The following is a 19,714-nucleotide window of genomic DNA, read 5'->3' on the forward strand; positions in this document are numbered from 1 at the left end:
AAACTGTCATGTTTGTGGAGTTCAGAGTATCAGTTGGTGTAAACTTTCATCATTAGAGAATATGATGATGATAGTTATTAGTTATATTCACGACAAAGACTCTTTGACTTTCAGTGTGTTCAAATGTGTTTTCATTATTTTAAAAGAATTATGTTGTTCCGTCTGAGCTCAGAAGATCATGGAGGTTATTTTTAAAACACAGTGACACTGTTTAATCAGCATGGTCTGTATTCCCAAATCTAATTTCACACAGTGCACCTCACTCAAATCTGAGCATCATCATCATATTAAAATAATTCACATGTGAGTTATTTCTGATGTGTGTGATAAAATGTTTTATAATGCTGTCATGCTTCTTCAGCTCTATAAATACATGAAGAATAAAATACTGCACCCTGAAAAAAAAAAAAAAGCCTCAAAGGTGAAAAACAAGATTCAAGATTACTTAATCTACAGTTCTATGGGCAAATCCCATCTGCAGATGAAGAACATGTGACAGGATCAAAAGCTCCTGAGCTGTTTTGACCTTGAGTTTGGACCCTCACACCACACGCCTGTACTACTGACAGCTGAACGAAAATGACAGTCAAGCTATAGTCAGTTTAATTACCTGGCAGGGATGCACTATATAATACATCCATTCAAGTGCATCATAGTCAGGTTGCCTTGGAAACACTCCTGTTGTGACTATTTGCATTATCAATCATCATTTTCTTAAGTTGCAGTGTGTTGATCTCTCTGGGCCACCGTACAGCAGTGGGCTGCATTGATAAGCTTAATTGGACAATGGGATAAGAATAAGTTGTTCTCCATTTATAGGACACAATCATCAGTGGTCATGGTAGAGTGAGGGCTCAACGGATTGTGAAGGACCATGTCACACTGATTTGAGAGTGTTCAGTTTAGGATTGAAACTTCTTTCATGGTCTGTCTTCTTTGTGCTCTGTTGTCATTACTGTAATAAGAGAACCCTCCAGGACTGACAGCAGTACAATCAACAAACTTTTATTTTTGCAGAAAAATAATTATAGTGTCGTGATGAGTGATCATGACATGACATTGTTGTGGTTAGATGATGGGGGCTTTTGCTTTCTTTTAACCTTTTAATTCAGAGCAGGTTGAAGGAGCCATGTGGTGAAGATGATGCTCTCAAATCAACTGCAGGTTCATGCATGTGAGCTGTGGGAAGTGACTGGGAGAATGAGTGGAGACAAAGTGGAGTGGAGTTGGATTCACAGAGGGTCTGAGACAGGGACGCAGAGTGGAGCTCAGTGTGCGACTGGTGCTTTGTTCAGGTCCTTCAGAGAACTGGTGGGTTATCTCACTACGAGCTGTCCTAAATGCTGCCAAAAGTTGTAGTGTCCTCTGAGGAGCTTACTGTAAGAGACATTGTGAGATGAGGAGGTGTTGCCCTTTTGGTATGGATCATGATAAGGTTCTATTGGGTTGTCAGTGAATGGTCCTTAATTTAAATCATTGAAGTCATGTCCATGAGCCTGTGCTCCTGTGTCACTTTTCACAGAACAAAAAACAAACAAAAAACAAACATCCATTAAAACTACACTCTACCCTAACCCTGACTACACTCCCTCCATCCCAAAACAGTGGATAACCATGGCAATCAGTGTGTGCTACATCTTCTTTTTAATGAGTTTGGCCAAAGCAACACCTGGAGCTCTGCATTCTCATTTACACAGGTATGGCTGCACTCTTCAACAGGCTGGGACGGAGCCAAAACTAAAGAGTGTTTCTTCCTCATTCATTTGTAAATCATTAGGCTACCGGGATCAGGTTGTCTGTGTGGAAGCACAGAACCTATAAAGAAAGATTGTCAGAAACTTTCTGGGTGGTAAACTAGAGGGTCCTTAAGGACAGACACAGTTCTGGTTCTGGCTCGGGCTCGGGCTCCATTCTGCAGAACCATAGTGCTACTGTATCTAACGAACCAGCCTGCATTCACACCAGTTTAAGCGTATGTTACTCTGCATTAGCTACTCGTGCGGTGTGGAAGTAAACACAACAGTGGCAACATTTTTTCTTTTTTTCTTTTTTCCTTCAGTTTTAGGGTTAAGTTTATTCATTATTTGGTCTGGCATTTGAGTGAACCCAGCCCAAAGATAAGAGTTACTTTACTTTATTAAACCCAAAGGGAAATTCATAGACTACTTGCTCTTTCTTGTGGTGATTTCTAGCTTTCCTTGAAATTCTGTATTTGCCCAAATCACCACCAAACATTTTGTTTCATTAGCAGACCGCAACAAATTATTTTTCTCCATGTTGTCAGTCGCTGCCTTTTTCTCGTCTTCACAGTCTAGAATAGGCTACGACACGCCCACTGATGATGTCATAGTCCGTGGGGAAGATCCAACAGTGTTTTGCTTCCTTTGAGACCCGACTTTTAAGGTTCTGAACCTGTTATCTTTTTCTGTCTGAACGCGCTGGCCAGTTTAAAATTGAGTTCGGAACCGAGCCTTGATGATGTGAAAGTCCTAAGTGAGGACAAAAGGAGAGGAACCATCTTAACCCTGATGATGATGACTGATAATCATATGTTTGAAATACTGCCCAGATTTCAATTTCATTTAAAAAATACTGATATTCAGGAATTCAAGGTTAATTTGATCACTTTTATTGGTTAATTTTTTGTAATCTTATAAATCTCCTGCATTACAACCTTTATCACACATATTTTCCATGTGCTCTACAGCTAATTTCCTCCTTGATACCAGCTTCTTACCTGTTTGCAAACTTCTTACCTGTTTGCATTTTATTAAGGTTTGATGTTATGTATAAGATACTTTTCCTACCACAATTTGATGCACCACAAGCAGGGTTTTTTTTAAAGGTGTGTAAACCTGCTGACTAAATCATTTTCCACTGTGATGAAAAATTCCTGTTCCGACTGAGCACACACACACACACACACACACACACACACACACACACACACACACACACACACACACACACACACACACACACACACACACACACACACACACACATCTGTCAGGAGGCACATGCACTTACAGATAACACACAGAGACGCAGGAGAGTGCTTCTTTCCACTGTGCTGGCTGTTTAAACAGATGTTACATCTCATCGCGGGCCTCCCAGAGTCTCTGTGTGAGACGTTTCAATCTTCAAGTGTGTGTTTTTACAAGTTAAAACTGTAGCTCACTCAGTGGTGTTTGTCGCGTAACAGCACTTTGCAGGACAGGTGCAGCTCTGTTTACTGAGTCTGTGTCTGCAAAATAGAAAAGGTGCAAAGATTTCACCATTACCATCAGTGCTGGAGTTATGAATTTGTGCATGCAGATGCAGTACCCATTTCATTTTCAGATAAAAGACAGATGTTTGTTTGTTTTAACAGGTTTGAATTTAGGGCGTGGCCTCTTTGAGCATGTATCACAAACTGGTTTGCACTGCAGTCTCATGGAGCTGGTCACTCTGAGCTTCATACTAGAAATGTGTGACATCACGGAGACTGTGTTCACCTTAATGTAGCTATTGTCTATCATGTAATGAATAATGATGTTCCATGGAGTTTTTCCTCAGTCGATGTGAAGGTCTAAGGGCAGAGGATGTTGTTATGATGTTGTTATGATGCCATGTTTTTATTGTACGGTGTATTGGGACCATGTACCATGGTGATTTTGCACTTTAAATAATAAATTGATTGATTGATGATGAATAATGATAAACAAATGAATGTTAGTGTGTAAATGAATACTTTAAAAACAAAGCTCTTACAAAAGCAGATGTACTAAAATTAATATAAAATTGAATATAAAATTAATTGATCTTGTCTTATCAAGTTCACCACCCCAAAGGATCATGGCAGGTCATGGATGCGTCACGTGATGGTAAAAACACGAGTATTTAATATTGCTGTTGCTAGGAAACAGAAAAAAATACCCTTTTCTGGTAAGAAAGGGTTTAGCTGTGCTATTACAAAGCAATGTGCTAATTCTGCCTGAATTCCTGACAAACATCATTTGCAAGGTTGATCAGGGAAAGAAGCAGCTGAGTTGTTTCCTGCTGTGGACGGAAGGTCTCAGTAAGTAAACTGTTGTCAGTCAGAACTAAGAGATAAAATCGGGACACAATGAGCTCACACATGACATAACAGGTGTCAGGAATAACTTTACTGTCCTTTACAGAAGACAGATTCATTAGGTTTTAAGCAGATTTCACACATCCACATCACATCAGTTCTGCTTTCCTTAATGAGGAAGAGCTTGTTAGAGGCTCACCTGATGGTAATCACCCCAACATACAGGTACAGCAGCATGACGATGAGGCGGAGGGTCAGTGAGAGCTCTGGTGGTTGTTAGGCTGCAGCGCCCAACTCTGTACACACGCCGTGACAGTCACGTTTCGATATCTCGTTGGAGATAACATGTCTAAAAATAAAGTGCGGTTGTCAGATGAAAACCTTGTATATCTCCTAAATACCAACTGTTCCCAGAGCATTAAGCTTTATGTTATAATCCTCATGATCTTTATATTAATCCTCATTTTTGATACTATTTATGGCTATGATAGCCGTGCACTGTATTTATTTCTATAATTTCCTCCGTGTACAAGTCTCCATTGTCAGTGGGGGAGTCTGTCTCCCACATGCAGGATTGAAACTGTCCCACACTCTGCATGTCCCCCCTCCCCCCTCGTTAACTCTCCTGTCACTTTACACTCTCTCATCCAAACCTGGAATGAGCAACACAGCTAAATGTGTGGGTAGTGGCCCAAAAACATGTGCCAAAATCCCCAAAACAGAACTTGTCATCACTAAAGGCATTCTCAATGCAGTAAATATAGGAATGAGTTTCTTTTTTTTTTCTTACAGTAGAAAAAAAAAAGGAAAGCAGGTGCAGATCAACATATGTCTGTCAGTGCAGACAGGAAACATATTCAAATAAACACATATAAACATACACACATATATACCAAGATATTAACCAAGAAATAGATAATAACAGAAACAAAACAAATAAAAAACAACATAGTATATACATATACTACACATTATGTACACATATATATATACACATAGGCACGTACATAGAACCATACAAGAAAAATAACTCAGCACATGTGCATATTTCATATTTCCTTAACCCTAACCAACCCTGTCACAGATCCTTCTCTAAATTTCAAAACATGCTGGATATTTCAGATAAATTTATACATGCACATCAACATAACCTGACGAAGGTCCAAGGGACTGAAACGCTGTGCACTTTAATTAAACTTCTTTCACTTGCAAAGAAGTGTGTGGGAGTCGTCTTTGTTCTCAGATAAATACATAGAAATATGAAATAATAATAAAGAGAGTTTCTGAGTCAGTGGCAATCCCATACAGTATCTCCAGGATCTTCACAGAATATCTCCAGAATGTGGGGGTGGATGGAGTGACCTGCCGTGAGACCAGACCTCAACCCAACTGAACACTTGTAGGATCAGCTGTACATGGTAGTGACCAACACAACCATATAGTTGATTTTTAACAACAACTCCTGGTTGAGGAATGGGTTGACATCGCACAGCAAAATGTTACCAGGCTGGTGACCAGCATGAGGAGGAGGTGCCAAGCTGTTGTGACTGCGCATGGATCTTCCACAGACTACTGTGGTCCCTGCCAGTGTAAAATAAATGAAGTGTAAAAATGGCCAATATGTTGTTGTTTCTTTTCCTTTTTACTGTGGAAGAGTGCAATCTTCACCAAGAAACTCCAACGAGAGTGAATACCAACAGAAGAATATTGCAAGGAATTTTGGCACATATTTTTGGGAACTAGCCACACGTTTTGCTGTGTTGCTCATTCCACAAATGCATGATCTTTGCAAATTGTACCACATTGTAAAGGTGACTAATAATCAGATTTTCCAACATTATTAAATACAACACCAATTGGTTATTATTAAAGGGGAGAAGTAATGATAATAATAATTCCAAACATTTTTTTTCTTTGAGGAGTTTAGTTTTCAACCACCTGGTGTTTTGAGCGATAGAGTTTACTCAATGTTCATACCTCAGGAAAGAAAAATAAAACTTCTGACACTGCAAATGATGTTAGTGTTTAATGCTGTAAAACCACCTTTGCAACATTCAATGGTATTTTGAATGAAATAACACTTATGGGAATGATGCAGATGTGTTTGTGCAGGAATAGTACCATCATCTACGTGAAGCTGAAGTAGTCTCATCTCGCTCTTGCTGGCCTGCTGCCATAATGTTTTTTTAGAACTATTCTGGTGAGTGATTGTGGTGTTACACAGATGAACGCTTCAGATGTACGAATCCCTGCGTTCCAGATTTTTATAGTTTTTCCACAACCTTACCTGAGAGTTCATTATTGTAATCGAGCACCACAAAACAAGGCGAGACACTACAGGCAAAAACACTGTTTTTTCATGCACTGATCCATTTTGAGATTTTGGGCAATTTTTCTTCCTTAACATGTATTCTCTTAGAAAAGTCAAAAGAAATGGTAGAACACCCACATTAAGGTGGTTATTTTACTTCATTTTGTCTCTTTTGTTGGTAGATTTCTCCTAAATTCGCCAAAAGTTAATGCTACTGTGACATACTGTGCTGTGCCTGTTGTCTGACCCATGTCATGTCAGGTATCATTAAAGCTCTCTCTCTACTGAACAATGATGTAGGCTGTAACATTGTCATTTCCTTTGTATCTGCAACCAATCATTATTAGTATGATTTACATTAACAATCTATGGAATTCTACAGTACAAGTCTTTAAAGGCCGTTTTCTCAAAATGAGTTTTTTCTCAGACTCTGAGCCTGAAATCTCCACTTCAGCAGCATTTACAGACACCAAACCTTCCAGTTTTATTCCTGTCTATATTCTGAAGGTTTTTACCGAGGGGATTGTTGATATATCATTCAAAGCCTGATTTATACAACATTTTATTCCTAAAAACATGGCAAAGTTGGATTTATTTAGGGCTGGTGACAGTATTTTCTCATTTAAGAAATATCCAAAATCCCCTCTGTAAAAACTTCTGACTCTAATATGTCAACAAAATAAAACATGAATTTTGAAAGGGGCTTTATCCATTTTTCAGATTTTGGTTCTTGAAATGTATGGAAATTAGCGCATATTTCATCAGATATTTCCTTATTTACATATTTAAACATAAAATTGGACAAAACTTGTAATACAAAAAATATTTGTCTTAATGTAAGTGATAAACTTACTTGGGAAGTTTCATGGTGACATCTGTTATTTAAAATTTTTACCCTATATTCACCAGTAATGTCTCCCCTTACAGCCACTAAGACAACATGCAGTGGCTGTAACTCAGGAGACAGAGTGGAGCATCCACTGATCAAAAGGTCAGTGGTTCAATTCCTGGATACTCCAGTCCATGAGTCCTCTTGGCTAAGATAGAAAATACCCTGCATTTTACAAAAAGGAGTCATAAGGATGGTTCATCATGCTGGGTACCTTGCTCATACAAATCCTTTGTTTTTAAAATCAGATATTTTAAGATTTGAGGACCTAGTCAAATTCAAAACAGGTCAGATTTTGTTTAAAGCCTGGAATAGGTTGCTACCAATAAACATCCAAAAAATGTCTATCCATCCATTCTACCCTGAAAAGTTTTAGCATCTATTTTTGTGGTGTAAAAATGTGGAATAGACTAGATGAGGATATAAAAATGTGCAATAACTTAAAACAATTTAAAAGTAAGTACATACACTCTTGGACAGCTATAAAGAACTTGACAGCTAATTTTACTCTTTTTATTTATAATCGTGGTCTTATTTCATATTAAAGCAATATGTTTTTAATCTTCTGAATTGTATGGAACTACAGATGTACTGTATGACATGAATCACAATGTAAGGGGGGGCTGAACTTGATAAGCTTTGCTTCCTTCAGCCCCTTCTCAAACTTGCACAGTATCATTATTGTTTTGTTTCTTGTTACATAGATTGTTTGTCTTTTGATGTGCTTGTTTGAGACAAATAAAAATCAAATCAAATCAAATAAAAAAAAAATCAAACCCTAATGGAGCTGTGCTGCCTGTCTAGTGAGCACTGTGTGAATTTGAGTAGCAGTGCAAAACACTTTGAGTTGTTAAGAAAACTGCTATAGAAATGGAGCCTATTTACTATACACATATCAGAAAGTTGGCAGCGAAACGGCTTTGCGACCTGCGATAAGTGAACACTGCCAAATGTGCTGCCTTGTGTGTGTGTCCAGCAGGGGGAGCTGCTCAGTGAAACATTATCTGCTTTACTGATTGCTGCTGAAAGTGAAGCCGTGAGTTCTACTTTCAAATATCACACTCTGAAGATGATAAAGTTTCTATCATCAGCAAGTACACAGTAACAAAGTACATTTCTATGAACTTCTTATTTTGAAGATGTGATAGAGAGACCATACACTGTGTTCCTCACAGGAGAAAAACCAACTCCTACACTGACAGTCACGTTGTGCTGCTGCATGTTTGAACGATGGCTTCGTTATAACAGAGTTGTGGAACTAGCAAGGCTAGATCTAACATCTCTTTTATGTTTGCTCCTGTCGTCCACACTGCTTAGAACACAGTGTACAACATCTTTTCAAAACTCTCGGGTTGTGTTGCAGTTTGGACAGAACTGAGACCTTTGGAAACTTTGACAAAAACCCCCACTGTCTCTCCTGACCATAATGTCTGCAGTCTTTCTATCATACACTACCAGCGTCATATTCTTCAACTTCTACAGTCAGTCAGTTGAGACATCAGTGAAATAAGACAACGAGTTAACAGAAAAAAAAAATACTCCTGTGTATTTTTTAAATCAAATTCTCCTCTACTCACCTACCTCTTACCTCAAATGAGAGTACAGCTGAGCAACCATCTTTCTCCCAAAAAGGAGCTGTTTTATATTGTATTGTAGCTCATCATATTGTTTCAGCATAATTACAAAATCTTTGTATATTCCTGCTTTTGTGTGTGTTTGTGTGTGTGTTTGCGTGCGTGTCTGTTCCTTGCCAGGTCAACAGTGGATTGCATAACAGCTGCTGGTGGCTGTCGTCTGCACTACAATGTGTTACATAAGACAATTTGATGTTCAGAGTTATAATCCGGCCTGTGCTGCTGAGCACTCCCCATCTGGGATTTCCTGCCCATCCTCGTCCTGAGCTCTGCACTCACCTCCCCTCCGAGCTGTTTCACAGACACCACATACAAAGATGGGTCACAAGGTCCCGTTTGACTAATACCTCAGACCCATTCTCATTTTAATGACCACATGACCATCCAGAGACCAGTGCTCTAGCTCTAACAGTGACACTGAACATTAAAAAAAAAACAAAAAACGGAGGAACATTTATTCAGTGTTACATAAGTTTGTTCTGGTCCACAACAAGCATAAAACATGCTGCTACCCTATGTCTGCATCCAGCACATGAGGCATACTGTTCTCTTTTCCTGTGTTGTATTCAACAAGCCCAAATCCATCTCAGTGGTTTCACATCTCTATCAGGCTCCTCTCTGAGACAATCAGCCAATCAGAAGAGAGGAGGCCCTGAGCCTGTCCCCGTGCACAAAAAGCAGCAATAGCAGACAAATCAGAGCAGTTAGCATAGACTTGGATAGCTAGGGCAAGGCAATGCAATTTTATTTGTATAACCCATTTTTACAAACAGTTTGTCTGAAAGGGCTTTACATAGTATCATAACAATTTCCTCTGCCCTTAGACGCTCACATCAACTGAGGAAAAACTCCCAGGAAAAAAAAATTGGAGAAACCTCAGGGTGAGCAACAGAGGAGGATCCCTCACCCAGGACGGGCAGACGTGCAATAGATGTTGTTACATACAAGAAAACATGATACAACACATAGTGACGTGTTTTGCCAGCAACTGTACATTTAGCCCGGTAGCAGCTATGGTGTGTCAATGTGTATGTAGGGTTGCACCATCTTAACAACAGTCTAATAATTCTATCATCATCATCATCATCATCATCATCCTAAAAAAAGCCTGTTACTGGGTGGGGTGGGGTGGGATGGGGTGGTTGGACGGGGGGAGGGTTGTTCATGCCAGAAGTGCATTTCTCTCTGCCAGGCAACAAGCAGCTAGACTCCCCAGCTCTGTCTTAATCATAGATAGAGATGAAGACTCATGAATGGGCAGTTAGGGCATGTAATGTTATGTTAGCCTATGAATAAGAGAGAAAATGGGCTGACTGCCTCTCTCACCCTGACTGTTGTTCACAAGTTCTTTTTATCACTATAAAAAGCAGCAGGATGAGAAACTGAAATAAATGATATGTTCTGTCTCTTGAGCTCCTCTGCTTTCTCAAATCACAGAGAAGCTTGTACATACAACTTTCAGCACTTCAATAAAATCAGCTGATTACTGTGCGTTCACACCAAAAGCTTCCAAAGTGTCAAAACAACAACAAAAGTCAATTCATTTTCAATGAGAGCCCGGCAACACTGAGCGTCCCAAGCGTCAACAGGCGTCGCCGCGCTTCCAAAGCGTCCAAAGCTTCCAAAGCGTCACCAAACGAGAAGTTGAGCCCTGGTTAACTTTAGGGTAATTAGCTATGACGCGGTTCGGCGGCAACCGGCAGCAGCCTGTCAGAATAGAGATGTCCGTCGGCTGCCTTTTTTTTTCTTCTTTTTTTTGTATTTCGGCTCCCCAATGACCAGTGCGATCAAACTTTGACGTCAGTCACGTGACGAGCGGCCAAAGCGGCTGAAAATATTTGTCATTTTGGGAGCTGTCTTGTCTGAAGCCCACCCTCGAGCGTTTTTGACGCTTTGGAAGCTTTTGGTGTGAACGCACAGTAAGAGTTTGTGTGTGCAGTGCACCTGTTGCAACCATGATTAAATAGATATGGTAGTTCAACATTTTGGCAAATTGACCCATTGCCATAGTCCCTATAGTTTTAGGAGTAGGTTCGTTGCCTTTAATTGTCGGTGTAATCTGGTTTTAGAACGGCGGAGCAGAGTCACGGGCTGCTCAGAGCTACGCTATGGAGGCTCATGGGATTTCTTGGTTTTCCCTCATCAAACTCATCAATCAACAACTCCAAAACGCTCTGGTGGACAAGTTGTGACCTGCGCATCCACCACACTATGAGATAATAACAGAACGTTATGAGACAGAGTTGTTTTCGAGTTGTGTTCTCGTAAATTGGCATTTTGGACCAAAATTCAAATTTCTCCAAACTCGAATATATATTTCAAAATTTCTAACACCCCCCCCCCCACAATTAATTGATATTCCTTTGTTATTTCTTGACATTATGACGTAATTAATGGCTTGTAAATTAAAGGGTTACCATATGTAACTATTAAACTCTAGCAAGGAAATAAAACCAATATTGGAAATGATAAGTTAGGTTATTCATAATTATTCATAATTATGTCAATAATTGACATTTATAAAGGTTTGATCTCTCTGCAGTCATAATAATGATCTTCTATCAAGGATATCATCAGCCATTAGCACAACCCTTGTGTGAAATGAATGGGTTGGAGAGGAGGTGTCATCTTTTATTCTCACGGTGTCTTGTCATTGTCTATCTTGAGAAAATCAGACAATAAGAATCTGTGTGTTCAGGATGAAAGCAGATAACTCTGTGTAGTGACGGTGAACCTTAGATGATTAATTCAGTTTTCCGAAAATGATTTATGTGCAGCAGCAGTCTGTGTGACATCTGTCAGGGTTTGGAGAGGACCGGACCCACATGCAGACACAAACTCAGAAACTGCTGCAAAAAAGGTTTAATAAAGTCACAGGGATATTAAAGGGAAACTTTTTTTCAACCTGGGCCCTGTTTTCATAGTTTTTCTGTATACGTGAGTGATGGATAATACAATTATTGAGGTCACTCCAGTATTGAGCAGGGCAGGCAGCCTGCAGCCCAGCTAACGCTCTTCAACCGAGCAAGTGGCTCCCGTCAAAGTTCGCCCTATAAACCTGCAGTTTCTTTCACATTGACAGGCTCAGATAGTTACAATGATACAACATACTAGAAAGGAGAAATGAACGTATGTCTCTACCTTCAGCTGGAGGTCGCTGTTTGTTGTGATCTGTGTCCAAATCTCACCACGCTAGAAATCTCGTTCTGAAATCTCGCAATAACTCACGGCAGAACACAGATGGGGAATACTGTTACCTGACTGAGGTGAAGAGAGACGACCGGAGCATTTCCAAATTGTAGCAACAAAATGTTGGGCTACTCTTCACGCAGCTTTCACAAGTTATGGCTAGCTGTGCTACAAATGGATGCTGACACTCCTGTCGATAACTACTGCCAGTCAAAGAAAAGACGCGCTAAAGGTAGGGACCTTCATTTCTCCTTTCTAGTATGTTGTCAGACACTCATTGTAACTGTCTGAGCCTGTTAATGTGAAAAAAAAGCACGTTTATGGGGCGAACCTTGACGGGAGCCACTTGCCTGGTTGAAGAGCGTTAGCTGGGCTGCAGGCAGCCTGCCCTGCTCAAGCCACCTCAATAATTGTATTATCCATCACTCACATACAGAAAAACATATGAAAACAGGGCCCAGGTTGAAAAAAAACGAAGTTTCCCTTTAAGGAACACACAGAAGAAACTCATACCAGGAACACACAGGAAAACTGAAGCAGCTGAAACACAGAGGAGAACTTACAACAAACACTAAGCACATGTACAGGGGACGAAAAACAGACGATCCCTCATAGGACAATGGGAAAACAGGTGAGAGACATGAGGCAATCACAAGAGGGAGAACACAGGAAGACAAGACATGCAACTTCAAAATAAAACAGGACATGAACAGGGAACAAGACATACCATGACAACATCAGCCACAACACGCAGCTCCCTCTTAACACACACCTGTGTATCTGCCTTGTTAAGAGATATAGCCTACTTTCCTTTTAGTCAACACAGCCTGCTGTTTCCATCTGAGATGACCAACATGATCATCAGCTGTGACTCCTCCTGACTGTTTGTTGTTCAGGATGAGTTAGCACCCTCCTGTGTGACAATAGCGCTGTGTGTTACGAATACAAAAGTCTCAACAAATTAAATGAGCCCAATAAAAATAAACCCTGCACTGCGAGAGTCTCCTGGGAGGAACGTGTGTGATCTGAGAGATCTAGAAGATGAAGAAGACGTCAGAGTGAATCTCCACGAACAGCATCAGAAGATCTCTGACAGACACACACAGCCCTGTGAACTCACCAGGGAGTTAGGCTGCCGACAGAGAAAATGAGAAGCCACACACACGCATGAGAACACACACACACACGGAGCTTTTTTCTTCTTTTATGTTGTTCACCTGACATTCATCATTCATATCAATAAAGTGCGCAAGAGAGAAGAGAGAAAATGTGTGTGCATGTGTGTGTGAGTGTGTAAATAGTCTAAGATAATTATTTGTCACAGTCAGTGATGTTGTTTTAATGATGTGCCCCTCAGTCACACACTGTGCAGCTCTGTGTCCTTCGCGGTCATCTGACTCTTTGAAGCCTAACATCCTTCAGCCAAAGTCTTCCTCTCTGGATTATGTTTGTCACATTTCCAGTAGCAGCACATCACAATCTGTAGCCTACCTCACCCGTCGAGCAGAGACCACACACACATTTATATATCCTCTGGTTTGGCTCTGGTCATTGTGTGTGATTTGGATCAGTCTCTGCTCTGCTGACAGTAAAAGATGCTCTGCCAGCTTATTTTCAGGATTTACGGCAAACAGCTGTTAAGTTGGTTTTAATTGGTCCAATGCTCATGATTTTGTTTATGTGAAATGTCAGGTAATTTACCCCGATCGACAGATGAATGGTTCTGCGTAATTTGATCAGCAGGGATGTTGTTATGCTAATAAGATGTTAATAATCATCAGCTAACAACATCAACCTGCTCTGAATGTGTTTGTTTGGATGTTTATATGAACCTATAGAGCTCTGCAGGAAAGACTTCTTATGGGGGGCTTGTTCTATTTAGTGTGGATCTGGACTCAGGTTTCATTATTATCTAATAAAAGGTGGGTGGCTGAACAACTCCATCAATTATTTTGGTGCTGATTCAAACTCGTGTCTAATTTGTAAAATACTCCTCTAATTACATTAAATGCTTGAAATGCTTTTTGTTCCATTGACTTCTCTGTCAGACCAAAGTAAGCCTAGTAGACCCTGAGGCTGTGATTCAGAAGGTGTTTCATCAATTGAACTGAAAGATCTGGGCCTTCGTTGTTGACCGACTGGGTCCAGATCTGGGTCCAGGAGATCCAGAAACTTTTGTAGTCAATGTTGTATGAGCAACACAAGCACAGAGAGGGAATTTATGTAGATGTCTATATATTTTTTGATTATAAAACAGATGAAGGTTTTATATTACACACAGCCTGTATTCAGAAACTGAGTCTTAAAACAAGCTGTCAGGACTTTGTGATTACATAAAGTGTGCAATGATCTTAAAATACACTGTTTGTTTTGGTTCATTTTACATATATATTTGCAGATCTGCGCATCCCTCTACTACACACCTGTCAAACAAACTGATGTGCAAAGTAACTTCTTCTCTTTGGTTCATTTTACACAGAAATATCTTCTGATACAGTATATCTCTGAATCAACACTAGAGATGTTTTAATAAGCCTATACAGTACTGTAGGTGTTAAACAGAGATGGAGATCTCTAGTTTCATTGTTACTTTATTATTAACTTACACTGATCAACTTATATCATAAAGTTTTCCACCAACACTGATTTGAAAATTTGACAATATAACATAATCTTTCTTAATAAAACTGGTCAGCAGTGTGGTAACTTGACTTGGACGAAGGCCAGTCTGCTGTTCACTTATCATCCAGGACTGATGATGCCACTCATCACCTTCAGTATATTATTGCTCACACTGAGGCCTCAGAGGCTTTTGGACTCTAATTTATCTCCTCTCTTATGTATTAGGGAAAAAAGTGCCCCAGGACCCAGTTCTGAGGGAAACAACCTGACTGGAGAACAAGATTTAAGACCTGAGCCAGGTCCTGACTCAGCTCAGGGCTGCTGTGTCCCAGCTTCTCTGTCCCGATGGCATCAGCTCCACAGATTTATTTTTATACTGTTTTCTAATAATTCTAATCAGGCCAACAAGCAACTTCTGATTATTTTGTTCAAGAATTCAAGGAAATCATTTGTTTCTGCTCATGATTCATGTCATGCAAATGTTCTCATGTTGTCCTTTGTGTAGTTCCACTCTCCCACACTCATAATAGACCCAGTTTTTCTGCGATAGTCAGTATTTGGCAATCACCCTGGACTGCTGTGTTTTCAGACCTGCTTTACTGGCTCATTTAACCGCGGTTGAGATATATGACTTATTAACAGCCCCACTTCCACTGTTGTTAAAACAGTAATGAAATCAGTGACTCCAGGTGAAGTGATTATATTTTCACACATTCAGTGATACATATGGTTTATCATACATAGATTTGCAGGTATCTGTACACTCATTTACACCTAACAAAGACAGAACAAATTTTTTGTGCAAATGGATGTGCATCACTGCAGAGGACATCAGAGTAGAACAACCGGATTAGAGTTCAGAGCTCTGTGGCTTCACAGTTGTGTCTGAGTGAGGGGATTCTCAGCCTCATCATTTGTGCTTCTCATTTGTTGACGAGGGCAAAATGGTCTGGATTAAGACCCTCTGATGTGTTTGACTTAAAACACCGGACTGGGGCACATCTGGATAGACTCTTTCAGTAATACCAACAGCAGGCACCTCTTTCAGACGGGATGCACACTGTAAGCTCCTTGCATCTATCTGAGTCCATCATGTCAGACAGACCTGTGTCAAGTTTTACCAGCAGGGTATATGCTGGTTGTGGCACACTAATAGGCTGCAGCTAATGATGGATCACATCACCAAAAGAAATCCATCATTTTTCAGCATAAAATTGCATTAAACAGCTAATTAATGGGATAAAAGAAATCACATCAAGCACCGAGAAACCTCAGACTCTGCACTCACCATCCACATAAACTTTGCTCCGTAATGATCAGATTAAATCAAGTCATTTTTCTCCGTTAATCTGCAGAGGTTAGAGTTGATCCGTATTTTACACCACTCCCTTCAACATAAGCTGAGTTGATCATCTCCTCACAGATTTTAAATACAGACTTATATTCTTTCTCCATTCAAATTTACAAAGCTCCTTAGTTTGCCATTTTTAGCGCCTTCCAAGTCCCAGTTGAGCACCCAGCGTGTCCATCATCTTACCACAGATTAAAAAGCCTCAGTGGTGAAGTCATCAACAGCTCCAATCAACAGATGTTAGAACACACAAAGCACAGGCCGAAAGGTCGCAAGCAACACATGTTGTGTGTCAATAGTCGTCTGACAACATGTGTAAACACCCCGCACGTGTCAGACAGAGGTTTATGATGTTGCTTGTCCAATAAAAGTGTAAATTAATTACAGATTAATAAACTAATTTTGATAGTCTGGATTCACTCAAGACTAAAATAACACAAATCCTAACGATCCCCTGATTTGAAAGAGTTTTTATTGAGTAGAAAATAGAACATAAACATCAAACTCACGCAGCTTTATAAAGGAAAGATCCACAAAATGAAAGTAGCTGTTTGAGTCATTTTTGTCTGTTTTTCTGTTTATTGTCTCTTTGGTCGTTTGTGGGAATGTTTTTTTGGTCTCTTAGTCGTTTTGAATCTCAGTGACTGCAACGTGAAGCTGAACCATGTTCCCAGTTTGTTCTGATCTTCAGTATTTTGTTAAGGCTGATAGTTGGCACAGAGCACCACAGCACTGCGATCAGCTCACAGCTGCCTCCAGATGTGGGACGAACCACCAGTGTTAATTCTTGTCTTTATCATGTCTTTTCCTCTCCCAGCATGCAAACCAGCAGGCTGCAGATGTATTGACCCTGTCAGTACATCCGATCGCTTTGTGATGCAAAGTTACCATAGTATCCAGTCTAGTCCGAAGACATATTATAACCTCTTTTTGTTGTAAACTCAATGATGGTTGAAGCTATTGGCAAGACTGACATGTAAACAGCTGTTAAAGGAGAATTCTGGTCATTTTTGACCCCTAAATCGTTTTCTTGATGGTCACCCAGTGTTGGGGGGAGCAAAAAACGCGACTAAAATTGATGCAGGCAAACCAGAGTTACACCATGGCTAGGCGGCGCTAGCGATAGCCACAACGCTAAAGTATGGGGGCAATTCAAATATCTATGGTACATGACTCAAATCCTGTAAACTGTACGGTTATACTGAGTATAAACAGTATAAACTTTGTGTTTTTGCATACAGCCGAATTCTGAAATGTCCTGGAAAGACATTACTAAGCGATCATAAAAATAAACGGTCGGAGATATTTTACCACTGCACTGCTCGATCGTTTATTTTTGTAAAGAAAATCATCACAACAAGGAAAAAGTGTTTGTTTCTGTGGCGGGGAGAGCAGGCGCTCTGCGATCGGATAGTAATGTCTTTCCAGGATTTTTCAGAGTTTGGCTGTCTGAGGTGAGTGATTACATGCAAAAACACAAAGTTTATACTGTTTATAGAGAATGTGAAGCTGACGTCACGCCGCTTTGCGTTGGGGAACGACGGCGCCATCTTTGGAGGAACGCAAACGTAAACAGAGAGTGGGGACTGGATTCAAGACCCAGATTTACTCCCTCCACTGACTTATCCAGACATCGTGAACTATCTCGTTTTTGGTATTAGTGCATATACTACTGTGGCAGCAGTACTGTCCCACCAGGATTACTTTTAAGTGACTTTGGGGAACTTTTTTTAGGGAGACGAGCAAATGTTTACATCCGCGATCCTCCAAAGATGGCGCCCAACGTCCCACGGCGTGACGTAACATTCTCTATACTCAGTATAACCGTTTTTTGAACCCCCAACACTGGGTGACCATCAGGAAAATGATTTAGGGGTCAAAAATGACCAGAATTCTCCTTTAATGCTAACGTTGCATAAGGCTCACTGACGTTGTTGACTTCTCTGTCACACCTCACCATTAAAACTGCTATCTGTCTGTGTGCTTAACAGCAGTTTACCATGTAAACTGTGAGGATCTATCACTGGAGATGGAGGACCTGTTGGCAAATACTTTAGTATTTTTATTCAGGAACAAAGCCGCATATGATTCCATTGTTCCTAGTATAGAGACAATAAAGCTGATTCAGATTCTGATATAATCCATGGTATTTTCAGTGAAATGCGCAGTTCAACAGACCATCTGTTGTAGCTTAGTTTTGCTTATTCACGTTTCTGTCCTCTGTGGCAACACGGGGCTGAGGCAGCGCTGTGAGCCACAACAGAATGAAACGAAACACTCGGTGTAAGGAACGCAGGCAGGAGGACTCACCTGCAGACAGATAGGAGGACGGGTGGTGCAGTGAAGAGACTTTAATGACACAATAGTCACGACTTACAGGAAATACACCTGCAGGTAACTCAAAGGACACCGCAGTATGCTGTTGTAAACTGGCAGGGAGCAGGAGAGGCAGGTTAAAACACTGACTAGATAATTGGGAAACTGGAAACAGGTGAGTGAGTGGGCGACGGGGGTCACACGCAGCGGTCTGAGGAAGTGAGTTTGTGCCTGGCAGGGACAAAAGAAATACAGTTGGATGAGTCAAGAGGTTGAAGCATGAAAGGCAGCATTTATTTCCCTCACTTTCTTTAAGCTAAATAATGAGCAGCTCCAGCGGCTGAGTCATGAAGTGGTGATCTCCAAGTTCCTTATTGTTTAGTTGCTGCTTTGTCTCTAGTGTACTAGACACATAACACTCCAGCTTTGACAGAGGCCAGGACTCTAATGTGTTGCTGCATGCTCACACAAACTCTCTCCTAACCCTAACTCTACACAACCCGGAGATATGAAATAAATCAATAATACTTTCATAAGTCGGTATTAGTGTTGTGTACATGATTAACAGTCGATGGTGTCAAGGGAAGACTATTATATTGCTGGTGGAAATGTGGATTAGTAAGAAAGAACACCAAGACAATACTATATGTAAACAACAAGCAAATAATGAAAAATAAATAAAGGCTCAACAAGACAAAAACATTGGTGAGAATGACATAAAAACAAATAGTGATTCACTTATATTAACACTATGTTGCCTGGTGACAGCTGACCCAATACATGGCTGTTAGTGTTAGTGGGGGTGTCGTTAATCAGCTTCATGCCGTGAGTTGATGAGCAACTTATTTAGATTTGTCACTTTGCAAATTGATGTTTTTAATTGATTCTCTCGAGTGGCGCAGGAGGTCAAGCCCCCCCCTGTAAAGCTGTAGGCGGCCCCGGTTTGAATCCTGCATCGGGCTGCATGTCATCCCCCCTCTCTCTGCCTCCCCATTTCCTGTCTCTCTCAACTGTTCTATCTAATAAAGTCCTGAAAAACCAAAAAATCTATATACTTTAAAAAAGAAGAAGATTAATGTTGACAAGGAAGGATGTGGAATATGGGACCTTTGATATGGGACTGCTGCCTCTATGACTGCATAGTATCTACGTATGTCATAGCTACATACAGTAGGTCATGTTTACCTGAGATCTTATTATTAGATTGTAATGTCATAGCTTTACATAGTCTTGAAAAAGCATCAAGGCTTTGCAGGCAGGTGGCCCATATGTTGCCATGGTGATATCAGCTGTCCTTGTTCTGGGAGAGTGGCGAAGACGACCCATAAAGTGGCCATCCATTCTG

Source organism: Trachurus japonicus, chromosome 22 (genome assembly GCF_045865225.1).
Source record: "Trachurus japonicus isolate A0001 chromosome 22, Traja_1.0".
NCBI classification, from domain to species: domain Eukaryota; kingdom Metazoa; phylum Chordata; class Actinopteri; order Carangiformes; family Carangidae; genus Trachurus; species Trachurus japonicus.